Below are 20,351 nucleotides of genomic sequence, written 5' to 3'. Positions count from 1 at the left end.
AGCAGCCCAGGTTCCTAGTTTCAGATTGCTGGAGGTGCTTGGCAGTCTCAAACAAGATCAACTAGGCACAGGTCGCAGCTTGGGGCTGGGAGGGATCATGAGCAATGCAGAATTTCAGCAGACAGCAGGCCACTACAGGCCACTAAGGGCCCTGGACACCAATGCTGCCCTTTACACAGGTAAGTATAACTCACCAGCTCAGTTTCCTGAGAGCAGAGTGCTACAGCGACTTGAGACTCTCAAACCAGCCTGACTTTACGGTGGTGGCAGCTTGAGTCTGGGAGGCATCCTGCGCAATGTTAAATTTCAGCAGACAGCTGGCCCCAAGCTCCTGAACACTAGTGCTGACCCTTTTACCAGGTAAGCAAAACTCAGCCACCCAGATTCCTTGCTGCAGATTGCTCAACTCAGCTGAGGTGGCAGCTTGGTTCTGGGAGGCATCCTGCACAGTGCAGAATTTCAGATGGCAGACAGCCAGCCCCTCTTTCCCAGAGGCTCCTAAACACTAGTGCTGTCCCTTTTCCCAGGTAAGCAAAACTCAGCTGCCCAAGTTCCTGGTGGCATATTGCTCGAGTCGCGTGGGACTCTCAAACGAGCTCAGCTCGGCTGAGGTGCCAGCTTGGATTCGGGAGGCATCATGCGCAATGGAGAATTTCAGCAGGCGGCCGGCCACGAAGGGCCCCTGGGCTCTGAACAGAAATGCTGCCCTTGACACAGGTAAGTGTAACTCACCAGCTCAGGTTCGTGATGGAAGATTGCTGGGGCCATTTGGGACCCAGCCAGACACTGCGGTGGTGGCAGCTTGGGTCGGGGAGGCATCCTGCGCAATGCAGAATTTGAGCAGGCGGCTGGCCAGTAAGGGCCCCTGGGCCCTGGACACCAGTGCTGCCCATTACACAGGGAAGTGTAACTCAGCAGCTGAGGTTCCTGATGGCAGATGGCAGGAGACACGTGCCGAGGCAAAAGCAGCTGGAGTTTTCACTGGTGCCAGCTTGGGTCTGGGAGGCACATTTGGCAATGCAGAAATATCAGCAGGCAGCCAGCCACTCCAGGCGAGGCCTCCTGAACACCAATGCCAGCCCTTTCCCAGAAGAAGAAAACTCAGCACCCCAGGTTCCTGATGGGAGATTGCTGGACACATTTGGGGACCCTCAAACCAGCCTGACTCTGCGGTGCTGGCAGCTTGGGTCTGGGAGGCATCCTGCGCAATGCAGAATTTCAGCAGGCAGATGGCCGGCCCCTCTTGGCCAGAGGCTCCTGAACACTAGTGCTGACGCTTTCCCCAGGTAAGCAAAACTCAGCCCCCCAGATTCCTTGTTGCAGATTGCTTGAGTCGGCTGAGGTGGCAGCTTGGGTCTGGGAGGCATCCTCTAACCCAGTAAGAACCAAAAAAAACCCCAACCCTTTCTTCTAAAAAATATTCAAATATATATATCCTTATGTTTTCATATTTACATTCACAATATGCATTATAAATATAAATGTATATTGCTTACTTATACATTTATCTTTATCAATGTCAATTTATAAATAAATTTTTATTCTATATCTACTCCAAGCACTTATTTATCTATTTTATACCTATTTTTACATATTGATTATATATTCCCCTGTCAAGATTTTTACTTCTGTAACACTTATGTTTTATTTTAAATAACATCTGCCTCTACTTAAATAAAAGCCAAAAAAATTCCTTTCCTTTGGAATATATTTACATATTTTTATATTTTTATTCCTATTTATAATTTATAGTGCCCTATAATGTTATTTATATTCTATATTACAAATCTGCATTTTACTTATGTTTATATTTAAATTTATATTCATAGTTTAGCAATTTCTCTTTATATAATTATTATATATTTCTAACTTACGATTCACATTTTTATAAGACTTATAGTATTTAAAATAAAACTCCTGCCTCTATAAAAACAGAGGACATCCCTTGATTTAAACAATAGTTAAAATTCTATTCACATCTACCTTTAAAATTTTTATTTATTATATTTATAGATATATATTAGAGAGAATACCTTTTATTATAATAATAGATGTATTATTTTTATATTATGTATTTCTTTTACTTATATTTATTCATATTAGATATTTATAGATATTGGTATATAAATTATATATTTGTATATCTGGATTTCTACTTTTATATTATTTCTATTTATATTATTTATTTAAAAAAACAGCCTACAACCTAAAAAAACTGAAAAAAATCTCCAATTTATTTTAACCTTTTTATATTTACATTCTATGTTTATATATCTTTCTTAATATATATAAATTATACTCCACTCTATATATAATGTTACAATTATATACCATATATTATACTTTTATGTATGTATCTGTTATCTATGTCTACCACTCTAATTTCATATTTATTTTTAAATTTATATTTATTTCTATTTTCATGTATATGTTAGACCGTGTAAGTTCATTAACCCGAGACATCAGAACCACAACAATACCGTACCTTTGTCAGCACCTGTACGCAGCCCGCGCTCATCCCATTGCAGCACATCAAAACAAAACCTATTTCTATTACTAAAGGAACAAACATCCCACAACATTGAACCCTAATAAAAACTCAAATAAACCTAACTGTAAATAAATTTTAAATCCCACTATAAGCAGCCCAAAGCCTCCACACATTCTCATCATAAACTTCCTCCTAAACCAATATCTCAAACACCCACAAACTCAAATACACCTTGAAAATGACACAACTACTAATAAAAACAAGCACCCATTAAAAATTAAATCTAACCAACTCACTAGACTCAAAACTGTACAACTGACCCAAAACAGTACTAAGAAAAAAAAGCTCTACGTTTATGCACAAATAATAACCGATAATCTGGAAAAGTTATTTGAAAAAATTTTACAAATTAACTAAAAGCATAAAAATAAAAAAAAATCTAAACTATTAAAATACTACAAAATATCACTAACTAAATTTAAAAAATATTGCCTATAAAAACCCACCATATAAATGCCCCTCTCCCCAACAATAAAACTAAAAACACCTAACGAACCAGAAAGAAATCGGAACTTAGGAACACTAAAACCATAGCGTTCAAGAAGTCACACCACATCCCTTATCATACACCAACTACAAACAACATAAAACAATACAGTGAATTCTTAAAAACCACCTTAAAACCACTACATTGAAAAACATTTCAAAAATGAAAAACTGCCTTTAACAAAAGCCATCTAATAAATTCACACCCAAAACTCCAGCAGCCCAGCTGGCCCTACCAAAGCTGTATGTTTATACATAAATTAAACAAAACCAAAATGCCAGTAATACCTATCAGAAGTCTATGAAAGAAACCTCTTGAAATTAATCCTAGCTCAAATACAAACCAACCCATCCAGAAAGTCAGCTTCACCCAAAAAACAACTTACACAGAGTTAATAATACCAAGAAATAAAACAACACACCATATACCACCAATGAATATAATAGTGTAGGAAAAAAAATACTCCACTTTTTTTTTTTTTTTTTTTTTTTTTTTTTATTTAAACTAACTTATTTTATTAGCTAGAACAGAAGCTTTTGCCAAGACTGTAACAACAACTTCTTTTTCTTCTTCTCCTTCTGAAATATCCCTTCTCACTCCCAAATTCCTCACAACTTCTGAGTTTAAATCCAAGCCAAAAGCAAAATTCGTGCACTTGTGCGTTCGATGCTCCTGCCAGATTCTCTGTTTCCCTCCACATCTTCTTACACTTTCAGTCTTCAGGCTGTCCTGCCGTGAAGAATGGGTAAAGAGAGGATTTCCCTGCCTCCCCCCCAGAGCTGGTTTCCTCAGCCATTTCACTCAATCCCAAACCGGCAATGATGCACGCTCACCTGAAGCAGGGGAATAAATCTCTAAATGTCACTAAATACATAAAATGTACACAAAAATACATAAATGTCACTAAATACATAAAAGCGCATCCCCATTGTTCCAACACTCGGCAGCCCATGCGGCCAAGGTCAGAACTCTCTGCCCCCCGAGGACACGGCAACCAGCGGGGCCCTTTGTCCCTCTCTCCAGCACGGACCTATGAAGCCAGAGAGGAGTTTACAGAGACCGGGAGGCAGCGGGACGGGGCGGGCGCCCGGCCCGACCTTCCAAAGCTGGCGGCAGCGAAGGCGGGGAGCGCCACGGCCCCGCTCCGCCGCCTGCCCGCCGCCCCGGGGCCGCCCCGCCGGGATTGTCCGGCCCGCGGTCGCTCCCAGCGCCTGGAGCGGGGCGGGCGCGGGCTCGGGAGCTGCCGCCCTGTTCCGACGCCGCTCGCCCGCCCCCGCCCGCTGCCCCGGCCCGCGGAGCGCTGCGACCGCACCTCCGCCGCCCGCCGAAACCGGCCCCGCCCGGCCGCCCCCGCCGCGGCCGTTCTCCTCGGCCATCGCATCCCTTTGCATGACCGAATGTCCTTCACCCGCCCCCGCCATTTACAGACCCTGGCCCGACCGCCGCTGGCTCCAGCGCCCTTCCCTCGCTCGGCAGCCGCGTCCTTGCCCCGCCCCCGGCACTCAGCGGCGAGGGGCAGGGCGCTGGCTCGGGGGGGTGCGATCCCGCTCTGTGGCCACAGGGGGAGGAGATTTATGGGGGCGTGCGATTTCCCCGCCCATTTCGCCGCCATCTTGAGAAGGTCAAAGAACGCCCGCGACATTTGCGACGCGCCCCTCCCAAAATGGCGGCCGAGGAGGACCCTCGGAAGAAATAGGGTTTTACCCAGATGCCTCTCAGCAACCCGCCTAAATATGTTCGCCCACGGCGCCGCTGACCACATAGGCCGTGTCTTATACACTTAAAATGCCACATAAAAATCCATCGGGGCCGCCGTGGCGTCGGTGTTTCATGCAGGCAGCCGATTCGACCGACGCTGGCCCTCGACTTCCCCGCCCTTCTCGCTGCCATGTTAAGAAGGTCAAGGAAAAGTCCGTGACATCCGCGACTCGCCACTCCCAAGATGGCGGCCTCGCGGCTGCCGGTAGCGACAGAGCTGCAGTACCGCGCTCTGCCCACAAGGCGGCAGCACTGCCGCCCGCCCCAGCCGGGGGCGCAGCGCGCCTCGGGGCTGCGGGCAGGCAAGGTGGCAAAAAAGAACAGGGGCGACCCCCGCCAAAAACTGCTCTGAAATAAATGCCAAAAACCTGCCTCTTACCCCACCAGAATCAAACAAGGCCCCTTGCTTTAAAGCCATGTTTAAATAAATTTTTTATTTCCATTTTTCGTATTTATATTCACATGCATAGCTATAGTGGACATTGATGTAGCATGTAATTTATATAACATTATTCTATTTCTATTATTTATATTTACTTATATTTTGTGCTTTTATAAATATCTTTCCACATTGATTGCATATTTCTATGTCTAAAGTTACATTTCTATCATGCTTTCACTATTTAAAATACAAATCCCATCCTAACTAAATAAATACAAAAAAGCTCTATTCTTTTAAACTACATTGAAATATTTTTATATTTATAGCGCTCATGACTATATTCACATTTATATTTGCAGTTTATACTTAAGTATTATATTAATCATTATGTATAACATGTATCCTATTCAAATAAGAGATAAATTATTTTCCTAATTATGTACCGTATCTACTGCTACAACTTATTTTTCCTTACATTTTTAATTTTTATATTAACCTTCAGCTATTTATGATCTATTTCTATTCTTAGATTTCTACCTTTATATTATTTGTATTTATAATGTTTATACTAAAACACCTGCTTTTGCCAAATAAAAAAAAAAATCCCCTTTATTTTAAACTACTTAAAAAAACCTAGAGTATATCAATCTGGTATAACATATAACAAATGATAGATATGATAGATGTAAAATTGATATAAATATTGTAGTGTATTATAGGAAATAAATAAAAATCAATATGATCCATAACACAAGTAATACTGTATAAATGTTATATTTATGTTATTTTATATTTCAAATAATTTAACATTTCTTTATATATTTGCATATACTTGACAAACATTTCTATATTTATACTTGGGTTGCGATTTTTTTCTGGGTGTTTTCTGGGTCTTTTCTTGCCCTTCTTCGAATTTTTTTCTGGGTTATTTCTTGTCCATCTTGGGGGTTTTTTCTGGGTTTTTTCTTGCCCATCTCAGAGTTTTTTTTGGGGGGTTTTTTCTGGGTTTTTTTCTTGCCCATCTTGGGTGATTTTCTGGGGTTTTTCTACGTTTTTTTCTTGCCCATCTGGGATTATTTTCTGGGGTTTTTTTCTCGTTGCTTTCTTGCCCATCCTGGGCTTTTTCTGGGTTTTTTTCTTGTCCATCATGTGGTTTTTTTCTGGTTTTTTCCTGCTCATCTTCGTCTGGTTTTCTGGGTTTTAAGCCAAAATCGGTACATATCATGTCAGTTCATGCAATACAACCCGGCTGGGGATTTTTTATTCTAAATTTAACAAGGAGTCGCAAAACCTGGAAAGCAAAAGTCACACACACAAGGTTAAATCCAGTCAGCATGCACTCACACACGCAGAGACGAGCAGACACAGACAGACACAGCCACGTGCTCTCACACACGCTCACACAATCTTTCCACTTAAATGCTCACTGCGGCCCTTACTCGAGATGCTGAAGAACGTGCTGTGACACATCTTCTGGCTGCCGCTCCTTGAGGTAAAATGGCAGATCCTGGGGAAATCAGCAGCCTCGGGGACCTGTGAGACGACAGGAAGGGTCAACGAGTGGCTTATCTGACAGCTAGGACTTGTCTCCTCTCTGGACTGATAAATTTTCTACCCAAAATCCAATAGAAGACAGATGTATAGGTACATAGAACATAAGCCACCATAGGCAGATACAATACAAGCCAGGACTTGCAAAAATTCTCTGGAAGATGAATTCTTGCGCCCTATTCCCTTTCAGAAGAAGGAACCTACACAACTACTGCAGTCATCTGAGGAGGTGCATCTGAAAAAAAAGTTAGGACAACAGTCAGACGGTTCAATGATAACTGAAGAGCTCCAGATATCCTGTGTCCATCTACAAATCCCATCTAGAGTCCAACTACACCCCACACTGCACATTACAAATCCCCGGGCCCTCTCCTATTGCACCAGGCTATGCGGCAGGGCAGAGCAGCTCGGGCACAAATGTGTGCTGACAGCCGTGACACAGGATGGACAGGACAGGACAGACAACGGGGACACAACACAGACAGAAAATTCTAGGCAAGGAAAATGGCTGCAAGGACTGAGAGAATGCAAAAGGAGATGACCGAGTTCAAACTGATGGTGAGCTGATGAGGCTCAGAGAACCCCGAAGGAAGAAGATGATAACTGAATGATTTCTTCTAAGAACTGCAAAGATGGATGCCTAGGAATCCTACGGTCAGAATCCTCTACCTAACCTCATATTACGCCAAGTCCTAATCCACCAAAATGGATCCAGGTGGGGGCATAGCTGTCCATACAGCCCAGACCAAGACCTGACAAGACATCAGATGCGATGCTTCCAAAGACAGAAGAGAGTCTGACGCCTGTCTGAGCTCCCCAGTCAAAAGTTCCGTGGCCTGGGTGCCAGGACAGGGAATGCAGAGATCACAGATGCTAACAATGATGCCAAGATTAATGACAGGCACCCCTAAGGTAAAAGACATGGGATACACAAACAACACACAATTCACAACAGACAAGTGACACGAGACACACCGGGACTGCTCTGCCCTGCTGCACACCTCAGCACTGTGATCAAAAGTGAGACTTGGCTTCTATGGGGCCTAAGGGGCCACTTCATTAACACCCCCCCACCTCCAAACTGGACTCAAAACCCCCTCCCTGTAATCCCCAAACCAGCACCGTGCTTTCAGCCCCTCTGTGGGTCACGGCCCTCTACTTATCTCTCAGACATCTGGGGATGCTGGTCCCTGTCAGGTGCAAAGACAGGCCACCTCATCAGATGGGAAGGTCCTGCTGGCACCGGGCTGGTGTCTCTCAGACAGCTAGATTAAAGAGAACCAAACATCAGTGCCTGATCTTGGCACCGCATCGGCCAAAACCCCACCACTCTGCTACTCACCGAGCTCCTAAGAAGGCCCGGCACCTCCTGACCCTGACCCTCTGCCACACGTGGAATGCGTCTGCACCTGAAAGAAAGTTAGAACACATGTCAAACATCACCAGGATAACTCACAAGCTGCAAACACCATATGTCAATCTAGGAACAACATCTAGAGCCCAAGTACAGCCCACATTACAAATTTCAACTCCCCAAGGCTCGTCCTATTGCAGCAGGCCATGCGGCAGGGCAGAACAGCTCCGGCAAAAAATGTGTGCACACACCCGTGACACAGAAAGTGACAGACAGGGGGGACATGAAACACGACACATCATGCTTGTGGTGAGGGCCTCGAGGGGAAAAGGCAAAAGGGACCCCAAAGACACACCAGGGAGCACGGCACACCGGACAACACGACACAGATCGGAGCTGTTCTGCACTGCCCGCCTGAAAGCTGCCATCAAAAGTAGAGCCTCTCCCTTTAGCTGTCCTAAGAGGCCTTTGGAGAAGGTTGCTTTCCCCTCTGCTCATTTTTTAATCTGTCCCAAGAACTCCCAATCTGCTACTCCGCCATCTCCAGACCGTGGCCCCCGACTTATCTTTTGGATGATCGGTGAGGGGAATCCACGCTGCACCTGAAATGAGTCTGCCCTGGAGGGCTCTGTGATGGCCTGTGAGCCTCTCGGTCAGCTGCAATCAAGAAAACCAAAACCAAAGTATGAGTCCAGAGTTATGTGGGCCAAATCCCTGCAAGTCAGCTACTTGCCCTCTCCTGAGTGTGCCTGGCTCCTTCAGGCTCCAGCTTCATCCTGATTCCAAGGCTGTGGCCTTTATTAGGAGTGGCACCTGGGTTACAGAAAGACAAAGTTAAATGGCATTCCTCTGAGTGCAGTGGATCACCTTGTATGCTGTAAGCCATGGGAATGCCTCTGCTAGGCTTCTGAACAGCCTTGTGTGGGGGGGCCCTCAAATAAACACCCTTTCTCACCCTGCTGCTTGCAAACCCGCTCCCAAGAAATCCTAAACTGGATACCTGATCACCCTCCCTCTCCCAGGCACCATCCTCAACTCACCTGAAGCCTCAATCTCAAACATCATCCTTGACACTGGGCAGATCCCTCTTGTGACACGACGAATCTGCTGAAAAATTGTTGTGCTTGAGAGCTGAGCAATAACAGCCAATTCTCTCCACTGCTCACCTTGACTGCTGGCATCCAGATTGACTTCCTGAAAAGAAAGACAAAGAACAGAGCTGTAACACACTCACCATACACACTTCTGCTGCAGAGACAAATGGGGCCTCACCGGCTCGGGGCAATCCCCTCGCCCGGGATGGGGCCCTCTGGCACACATTTAATCCATCTGAATCTGAAAAAAAAGTTAGGACAAGAGTCACACTGTTGCAGGATAACTGATGAGCTCCAGATGCCCTGTGCCCATCCACAGATCCCATCTAGTGTCCAACTACACCCCACATTACACATTCCAAGTCTCCAAGACTTCTCCTATCGCACCAGGCTGTGCAGCACGGCAGAGCAGCCCCATCCCAAATGTGTGCTGACACCCGTGACACAGGACAGACAGGACAGACAACAACAGGGGACACAACAGGAAAAGAAATCTCTTGGCAAGGAAAATGGCTGCAAGGACTGAGAGAATGCAAAAGGAGATGAGTGAGCTGAGACCGATGGTGAGCTGATGAGGCTCAGAAAACCCTGGGGGACGAAGATGATAACTGAATGATTAATTCCAAGAACAGCAAAGATGGATGCCTAGGAATCCTACTGTCCGAATGCTGTACCTAACCTCATATTATTACAAGTCCTAATCCACCACAATGGATCCAGGTGGGGCATAGCTGTCCATACAGCTCAGAACTAGACCTGACAAGAAATCTGACTGGATGCTTCCAAAGAGGTAACTTTTGACTGGGGAGCTCAGACAGGTATCAGAAACTCATATATGGCCTGGGTGCCGGGCCAGGGAATGCAGAGATCAGAGATGCTAACAATGATGCCAGGGGTACTGACAGGGCCCTCCAAAGGTAAAAGACATTGGATACACAAACAACACATAATGCACAACAGACAAGTGACACGAGACACACCGGGACTGCTCTGCCCTGCACACCTCAACACTGTGATCAAAAGTGAGACTTGGCTTTTATGAGGCCTAAGGGGCCACCTCATGAACATCCCCCACCGCCAAAGCTGAATCAAAAACTCCACCCAGTATTTCCCGAAACAGCACCATGACTTCATCCCCACTGTGGGTCGTAGCCCTCTACTTATCTCTCATACAGCTGGGGATGCGGGTCTCGGGTGCAAAGAAAGGCCACCTTGTCAAACGGGAAGGTCCTGCTGGCACCGGGCTGGTGTCTCTCAGACAGCTAGAGTAAAGAGAACCAAACATCAGTGCCTGATCTTGGCACCGCATTGGCCAAAACCCCACCGCTCTGCTACTCACCGCGCTCCTAAGAAGGCCTGGCACCTCCTAACCCTGACCCTCTGCCACACGTGGAATGCATCTGCACCTGAAAGAAAGTTAGAACATATGTCAAACACCACCAGGGTTACTCACAAGCTGCAAACACCTTATGTCAATCTAGGAATAGCATCTAGAGCCCAAGTACAGCCAACATTACAAATTCCCCCTCCCTATGGTTCGTCTTATTGCAGCAGGCCATGCGGCAGGGAAGAACAGCTCTGGCACAAATCTGTGCACACACCCGTGACACAGAAAGTGACAGACAGGGGGACATGAAACACGACACATCATGCTTGTGGTGAGGGTCTCGAGGGGAGAAGGCAAAAGGGACCCCAAAGACACACTAGGGAACACAGCACACCGGACAACAGGACACAGATCGGAGCTGTTCTGCACTGCCCGCCTGAAAGCTGCCATCAAAAGTAGAGCCTCTCCCTTTAGCTGTCCTAAGAGGCCTTTGGAGAAGATTGCTTTCCCCACTGCCAATTTTTAAATCTGGCCAAAGAACTGCCAACCTGATACTCTCTCATCGTCTCATCTCCAGACCGCGGCCCCCGACTTATCTTTTAGATGATCGGTGAGGGGAATCCACGCTGCACCTGAAATGAGTCTGCCTTGGAGGGCTCTGTGATGGCCTGTGAGCCTCTCGGTCAGCTGCAATCAAGAAAACCAAAACCAAAGTATGAGTCCAGAGTTATGTGGGCCAAATCCCTGCAAGTCAGCTACTTGCCCTCTCCTGAGTGTGCCTGGCTCCTTCAGGCTCCAGCTTCATCCTGATTCCACGGCTGTGGCCTTTATTAGGAGTGGCACCTGGGTTACAGAAAGACAAAGTTAAATGGCATTCCTCTGAGTGCAGTGGATCACCTTGTGTGCTCTGAGACATGGCAATGCCTCTGCTAGGCTTCTCAGCCTTGTGTGGGGTGCCCTCAAATAAACACCCTTTCTCAACCTGCTGCTTGCAAACCCCCTCCTAAGAACTCCTAAACTGGATACCTGATCACCCTCCCTCTCCCAGGCACCATCCTCAACTCACCTGAAGCCTCAATCTCAAACATCATCCTTGACACTGGGCAGATCCCTCTTGTGACACGACGAATCTGCTGAAAAATTGTTGTGCTTGAGAGCTGAGCAATAACAGCCAATTCTCTCCACTGCTCACCTTGACTGCTGGCATCCAGATTGACATCCTGAAAAGAAAGACAAAGAACAGAGCTGTAACACACTCACCATACACACTTCTGCTGCAGAGACAAATGGGGCCTCACCGGCTCGGGGCAATCCCCTCGCCCGGGATGGGGCCCTCTGGCACACATTTAATCCATCTGAATCTGAAAAAAAAGTTAGGACAAGAGTCACACTGTGGCAGGATAACTGATGAGCTCCAGATGTCCTGTGTCCATCTACAAATCCCATCTAGAGTCCAACTACACCCCACATTACAAACTCCAAGTCTCCAAGACTTCTCCTATCGCACCAGGCTGTGCAGCACGGCAGAGCAGCCCCATCCCCAAAGTGTGCAGACACCCGTGACACAGGACAGGACGTGACAAACAATAGGCACAAGACACAGACAGAAATTTCTTGGCAAGGAAAATGGCTGCAAGGACTGAGAGAATGCAAAAGGAGATGACCGAGCTGAGACCGATGGTGAGCTGATGAGGCTCAGAGAACTCTGAAGGAAGAAGATGATAACTGAATGATTAATTCCAAGAACAGCAAAGACGGATGCCTAGGAATCCTACAGTCAAAATCCTCTACCTAACCTCGTAATATTACAAGTCCTAATCCACCATAATGGATCCAGGTGGGGCACAGCTGTCCATACAGCTCAGAACAAGACCTGAAAAGACGTCTGACTGGATGCTTCCAAAGAGAGAAGAGAGTCTGATGCCTGTCTGAGCTCGCGAGTCAAAAGCTCTGTGGCCCGGGTGCCAGACCAGGGAATGCAGAGATTACAGATGCTAACAATGATGCCAGGGGTACTGACAGGGCCCTCAAAGGCCTAAGGTAGAAGACAGGAGATACACAAAACAACACACAATGCACAACAGACAAGTGACACGATGCACACGGGGACTGCTCTGCCCTGCACACCTCAGCACTGTGATCAAAAGTGAGACTTGGCTTTCATGGGGCCTAACGAGCCGTTTAATGAACACCCCCCGCTCCAAACTGGACTCAAAAACCCCTCCCAGGAATTCCCAAACAAGCACCATGCCTTCATCCCCACTGTGGGTCGCAGCCCTCTACTTATCTCTCAGACATCTGGGGATGCCAGTCTGTGTCAGGTGCAAAGAAAGGCCACCTCGTCAGCTGGGAAGGTCCTGCTGGCACCGGGCTGGTGTCTCTCAGACAGCTAGATTAAAGAGAACCAAACATCAGTGCCTGATCTTGGCACCGCATTGGCCAAAACCCCACCACTCTGCTACTCACCGCGCTCCTAAGAAGGCCCGGCACCTCCTAACCCTGACCCTCTGCCACACGTGGAATGCATCTGCACCTGAAAGAAAGTTAGAACATATGTCAAACACCACCAGGGTAACTCACAAGCTGCAAACATCTTATGTCAATCTAGGAACAACATCTAGAGCCCAAGTACAGCCCACATTACAAATTCCCCCTCCCTATGGTTCGTCCTACTGCAGGAGGCCATGCGGCAGGGCAGAACAGCTCCGGCAAAAAATGTGTGCACACACCCGTGACACAGAAAGTGACAAACAGGGGGGACATGAAACACGACACATCATGCTTGTGGTGAGGGCCTCGAGGGGAAAAGGCAAAAGGGACCCCAAAGACACACTAGGGAACACAGCACACCGGAAAACACGACAGACCGGAGCTGTTCTGCACTGCCCGCCTGAAAGCTGCCATCAAAAGTAGAGCCTCTCCCTTTAGCTGTCCTAAAAGGCCTTTGGAGAAGATTGCTTTCCTCTCTGCTCATTTTTGAATCTGTCCCAAAAACTCCCAACCTGCTACTCCACCATCTCCAGGCTGTGGCCCCCGACTTATCTTTTGGATGATTGGTGAATGGAATCCACGCTGCACCTGAAATGAGTCTGCCTTGGAGGGCTCTGTGATGGCCTGTGAGCCTCTCGGTCAGCTGCAATCAAGAAAACCAAAATCAAAGAGTGAGTCCAGAGTTATGTGGGCCAAATCCCTGCAAGTCAGCTACTTGCCCTCTCCTGAGTGTGCCTGGCTCCTTCAGGCTCCAGCTTCATCCTGATTCCAAGGCTGTGGCCTTTATTAGGAGTGGCACCTGGGTTACAGAAAGACAAAGTTAAATGGCATTCCTCTGAGTGCAGTGGATCACCTTGTATGCTGTAAGCCATGGGAATGCCTCTGCTAGGCTTCTGAGACACCTTGGGAGGGGCTCTCAAATAAACAAATAAAGACCCTTTCTCACCCTGCTGCCTGCAAACCCCCTCTCAAGAACTCCTAACTGGATGCCTGCTCACCCTCCCTCTCCCAGTAACCATCCTCAACTCACCTGAAGCCTCAATCTCAAACATCATCCTTGACACTGGGCAGATCCCTCTTGTGACACGATGAATCTGCTGCGAAATTGTTGTGCTTGAGAGCTGAGCAATAACAACCAATTCTCTCCACTGCTCACGTTGACTGCTGGCATCCAGATTTACTTCCTAAAAGAAAGACAAAGAACAGCAGTGTAACAGAGTCAGTTGAGAGGTGTAACAGAGTCTGCTGCAGAGGCAAATGGGGCCTCACCTACTCAGGAGAATCCCCACACCTGGCATGGGGCCCTCTGGCACACATTTAATCCATCTGAACCTGAAAAAAAAGTTAGGACAAGAGTCACACTGTGGCAGGATAACTGATGAGCTCCAGATATGATGTGCCCATCTACAAATCCCATCTAGAGTCCAACTACACCCCACATTACAAACTCCAAGTCCCTGGGACTTCTCCTATCGCACCAGGCTGTGCAGCACGGCAGAGCAGCTCGGGCACAAATGTGTGCTGAGAGCCATGACACAGGATAGGACAGACAACGGGGACACAACAGGAACAGAAATCTCTTGGCAAGGAAAACGGCTGCAAGGACTGAGAGAATGCAAAAGGAGATGAGTGAGCTGAGACCGATGGTGAGCTGATGAGGCTCAGAGAACCCTGGAGGAAGAAGATGATTACTGAATGATTTATTCCAAGAACAGCAAAGACGGATGCCTAGGAATCCTACAGTCAAAATCCTCTACCTAACCTCGTAATATTACAAGTCCTAATCCACCATAATGGATCCAGGTGGGGCACAGCTGTCCATACAGCTCAGAACAAGACCTGAAAAGACGTCTGACTGGATGCTTCCAAAGAGAGAAGAGAGTCTGATGCTTGTCTGAGCTCCCTAGTCAAAAGTTCTGTGGCCTGGGCGCCAGGCCAAGGAGTGCAGAGATCACAGAGGCTAACAATGATGCCAGGGTTTCTCACAGGCCCCCCTAAGTGAAAGATATGGCATACGCAAACAACACATAATGCACAATAGACAAGTGACACGATGCACACCGGGACTGCTCTGCCCTGCTGCACACCTCAGCACTGCAATCAAAAGTGAGACTTGGCTTTTATGGGGCCTAAGGGGCCACTTCATGAACACACCACACCCCCCCCCCCCCAAAACTGGACTCAAAACCCCCTCCCAGGAATTCCCAAACCAGCACCCTGCTTTCATCCCCTCTGTGGGTCACAGCCCTCTACTTATCTCTCAGACATCTGGGGATGCTGGTCCCTGTCAGGTGCAAAGAAAGGCCACCTCGTCAGCTGGGAAGGTCCTGCTGGCACCGGGCTGGTGTCTCTGAGACAGCTAGAGTAAAGAGAACCAAACATCAGTCCCTGATCTTGGCACCGCATCGGCCAAAACCCCACCACTCAGCTACTCACCGCACTCCTAAGAAGGCCCGACACCTCCTAACTCTGACCCCCTGCCACACATGGAATGCGTCTGCACCTGAAAGAAAGTTACAACATATGCCAAACACCACCAGGATAACTCACAAGCTGCAAACACCTTATGTCAATCTAGGAATAGCATCTAGAGCCCAAGTACAGCCAGCATTACAAATTCCAACGCCCCACGGTTTCTCCTACTGCAGCAGGCCATGCGGCAGGGCAGAACAGCTCCGGCACAAATGTGCGCACACACCCGTGACACAGAAAGTGGCAAACAGGGGGGACATGAAACACGACACATCATGCTTGTGGTGAGGGTCTCGAGGGGAGAAGGCAAAAGGGACCCCAAAGACACACTAGGGAACACAGAACACTGGACAACACAACACAGACCGGAGCTGTTCTGCACTGCCCGCCTGAAAGCTGCCATCAAAAGGAGAGCCTCTCCCTTTAGCTGTCCTAAGAGGCCCTTGGAGAAGATTGCTTTTTCGGCTGCCAATTTTCAAATCTGCCCCAAGAACTCCCAACCCACTATTCTCTCATCTCCAGGCCAAGGCCCTCGACTTATCTTTTGGATGATCGGTGATGGGAATCCACGCTGCACCTGAAATGAGTCTGCCTCGGAGGGCCTCGTGATGGCCTGTGAGCCTCTCGGTGAGCTACAATAAAGAAAACCAAAACCAAAGTATGAGTCCAGAGTTATGTGGGCCAAATCCCACCAAGGCAGCTACTTGCTCTCTCCTGAGTGTGCCTGGCTCCTTCAGGCTCCAGCTTCATCATGATTCCAAGGCCTTCATTAGGAGTGGCACCTGGGTTAGAGAAAGGCAAAGTTAAATGGCATTCCCCTGAGTGCAGTGGATGACCTTGTGTGCTGTAAGACATGGGAATGCCTCTGCTAGGCTTCTGAGAAGCCTTGTGTGGGGGAGGCCTCAAATAAACAAATAAAGACCCTTTCTCACCCTGCTGCCTGCAAACTCCCTCCCAAGAACTCCTAACTGCTCACCCTCCCTCTCCCAATCACAATCCTCAACTCACCTGAAGCCTCAATCTCAAACATCATCTTAGACCTTGGGCGGATCCCTCTTGTGACATGATCAATCTGCTGAATAAAATGTTGTGCTTGACACAGCTTGGAATTTCAGGGAGTTGCACTCCTCAATTAAAAAAAAAACAAAACAAAAAAAACCCAACAAAACCAATCCCAAAAACAAAGAAAAAAAACCAAACAAACAAAACCCACACAAACAATAAATCCCAAAACACCTAACTCCCCACAGAAACAAAAAAACCACAGAAAACATCAAAAAATCCAAAACCCCCACAAAAACCAACTAAAAACCCCAAAATGAAAACCAAAAAAACCCAAAAATTCCACCAAAAGAAATCCAACCAAAAAAACAACCAGAGCAAAACTAAAAATTACAAAAGCACCTTACCACTCCTAAACACAAAACCCAAAATCACAAACCTAAATACTCCCTGTATTCCATGCTGTTTTCTTCACAGAATCTTCCAAGCCTCTGTGCTTTAGATGCCCAGAAACACCTGCTGAAAAGATGCTGAGACGGGCTGAAAAAGCCTCTTCACTGAAATGAGGAGAGCTCTTAACCCAGCACATCCCAGAGAGGGAATGAAGCCCCTCAGCCACGGCTGGGGTTAATATACCCCTGATTGTGCCCGCCTCTCGTTCCCATGCCACCCAGGAAAAGGGAGGGGGCGAATCCCACCAAGCCCTCAGAGCAGCTGCAGCTGTTTGGCTCCTCTGACTCACATTCAAGGGCTGTAAAGGGCTTGTTATAGAAGAAAACTTTTCAGAAAAGTAACAGTGCTTTCTTTTTTTGCAACAACTACTTGGAGCAGAAGAACAGAAAACTGGCAAGATATAAAACTTTGTGGTAAGGTTACATAGCTAGATCAATTGGGTAATTGGGTAATTTGCTGTTACCTTACATAATTATTCTGTGTTTACCAAAAGCCATCTAATAAATTCACACCCAAAACTCCAGCAGCCCAGCTGGCCCTACCAAATCTCTATGTTTATGCATACAGTAAACAAAACCAAAATCCCAGTAATACCTATCAGAAGTCTGTGAAAGAAACCTCTTGAAATTGATCCTACCTCAAATACAAAGCAACCCATGCAAAGTTAGCTTGACTCAATAAACAATTTACACAGAGCTAATAACACCAAGAAATAAAACAGCACACCATATACCACCAAAGAATATAATAGTGAAGAAAAAAGAAACCACTTTTTTTTTTTTTTTAAAGCTTTTGCCAGGACTCCAACAACAACTTCTTCTCCTTCTGAAATGTCCCTTCTCCTTCCCAAATTCCTTACAACTTCTGAGTTTACATCCAAGCAAAAAGCAAAATTCGTGCACTTGTGCGTTCGATGCTCCTGCCAGATTCTCTGTTTCCCTCCACATCTTCTTACACTTTCAGTCTTCACTCTGTCCTGCCGTGATGAGTTTGACGGACGAATTGGTAAACGTTAAGAGAGGATTTCCCTGCCTCCCTCCCCAGAGCTGGTTTCCTTAGTGCATTTCACTCAATCCCAGGCCGGCAACGATGCACGCTCACCTCAAGCGTGCAAGGCTCACAGCTGCTCGGCTAAATGCGGCTGTAATCGGCTAAACTCGGCCATTGTCATCTGCATTCGGCTGGACTCGACCCTTCGGCACGGATCGCCTCGCTTCGGCCGAACTCGGAGCCGCTCTCTGCGCTCGGCGCGGCTCGGCTCGCTTCGGCCGAACTCGGAGCCGCTCTCTGCGCCCGGCGCGCCTCGGCTCGCTTCGGCCGAACTCGGAGCCGATCAGTGCGCCCGGCGCGCCTCGGCCGAACTCGGAGCCGATCAGTGCGCCCGGCGCGCCTCGGCTCGCTTCGGCCGAACTCGGAGCCGCTCTCTGCGCTCGGCGCGCCTCGGCTCGCTTCGGTCGAACTCGGAGCCGCTCTCTGCGCCCGGCGCGGCTCGGCTCGCTTCGGCCGAACTCGGAGCCGCTCTCTGCGCTCGGCGCGCCTCGGCTCGCTTCGGCCGAACTCGGAGCCGCTCACTGCGCCCGGCGCGGCTCGGCTCGCTTCGGCCGAACTCGGAGCCGCTCTCTGCGCCCGGCGCGGCTCGGCTCGCTTCGGCCGAACTCGGAGCCTCTCTGTGCGCCCGGCGCGGCTCGGCTCGCTTCGGCCGAACTCGGAGCCGCTCTCTGCGCCCGGCGCGCCTCGGCTCGCTTCGGCCGAACTCGGAGCCGATCAGTGCGCCCGGCGCGCCTCGGCTCGCTTCGGCCGAACTCGGAGCCGATCAGTGCGCGGCCCGGCTCGCCTCGGCCGAACTCGGAGCCGATCAGTGCGCTCGGCGCGCCTCGGCTCTCTTCGGCCGAACTCGGAGCCGCTCTCTGCCCTCGGCGCGGCTCGGCTCGCTTCGGCCCAACTCGGAGCCGCTCTCTCCGCGTTCGGCTGAGCTCGCCTCGGCTCGGCTCCCTGACGGCGGGCAAGCGGCGCCGCCTCACGTTAAACTCGCCCGGCTCGGGGCTCTCCTGCTGCCGCGTCCCGCGGGCGGCCCGGCCATCGCACGGACACGATCGGGAGCGCGGCGTGGCACAGGAGCTCATTGGGCAGTGACCGCACTCGCGCTAATTAGCGCGCACGAGAGCAGCGGGCTTGGTTCGGCTGAGCTCGGCTCCGTTCAGGCAGCCTCGCAAGCCTGGCCTCGGTTCGCTCGAGGCCGTCAGGTTCCGCCGGTCTCGCCTTGGTTCGGCCGAAGGAGGCGTCGTTCGCTCGTGTTTTTACAAATATCTTTCTATATTGACTGTATATTTCTATATTTAATTTTATACTTCTATAATACTTCCATTATTCCAAATAAAAACCCCGTCTCTAACCAAATAAATAAAAAAACCCTTCTTTTAAAGGATACTGAAATATTTTTTATTTATACTTTGTATAATTATACATTCATATTTTAATTTATCGTTTCTTTGGATGTATTACATTAATAATGATATATTATATATATAAAATTTTAAAATAGATTTAAATTATTATTTAAATTATGTATAATATCTACTGCTACAACTAATTTTTTCTGATATTTTAAATTTTTATATTTATCTGTATGTATTTATTATATATTTCTAAACTTAGATTTCTACCTTTATATTATTTGCATTTATAATTTTTACAATCAAAACACTGCCTATTGACCAATAAAGAAAACCCGCTTTATTTAAGTATTTTAAAAATATTTTCATGTTTATAATTTTCATATTTATATTTATAATTTGTTCAATATTACATGAGAACACACCTGCTCCTGCACCGCAGTGGGGCCCCCTCTCCTGGGGACCTTGGGGTGCCCCAACGGCATCAGAGCCCCGAGTCTTCACCCCCTTCTCCTCTATTTAGAAACTACACTGGAACTTTTTTCTGGAAATAAAGACATTACCTAAATCCTCTCCCCGTGTCCTAGACAGATGGATATTCAGTTATTAGTTGGCTGGGCAGCAGTTTCTTAAATAGAATGATAAACAAGATGTGAACATTTCAGCTACAAGCAAATAGGCAAATCTGAACAAGGTACTGGTGGGCGACCACTGAAGTTATTTTGAAGGAATTTTTTAAACAATAAAATATTGATACCACAAAAATAAAGCAAAAAGCTAACTACTGGCTAAGAAAAAATTAACTTTTGACAGCAACAACATTCCAACCACACAGGCTTTTTCCCGATGTCATACCTTATAACTACCTCTCTTGGGAATTCTCATCATGTATCCCAAAAGGAATAAATACCTCAGAGCGTCCTAAAGCAAAAAGTAGCACACATGAGCTCCTCACACTCCCGGGAGGCCTGCACAGCGTGCACTGAGTCTGCAACAAATTCTGCTCAGTGAGAGTCTGCAAACAAAGGTTCAATTGA

Source organism: Ammospiza caudacuta, chromosome 16, assembly GCF_027887145.1.
Source record: "Ammospiza caudacuta isolate bAmmCau1 chromosome 16, bAmmCau1.pri, whole genome shotgun sequence".
NCBI lineage: Eukaryota > Metazoa > Chordata > Aves > Passeriformes > Passerellidae > Ammospiza > Ammospiza caudacuta.
Note: the sequence above shows the minus strand (reverse complement) of the source record.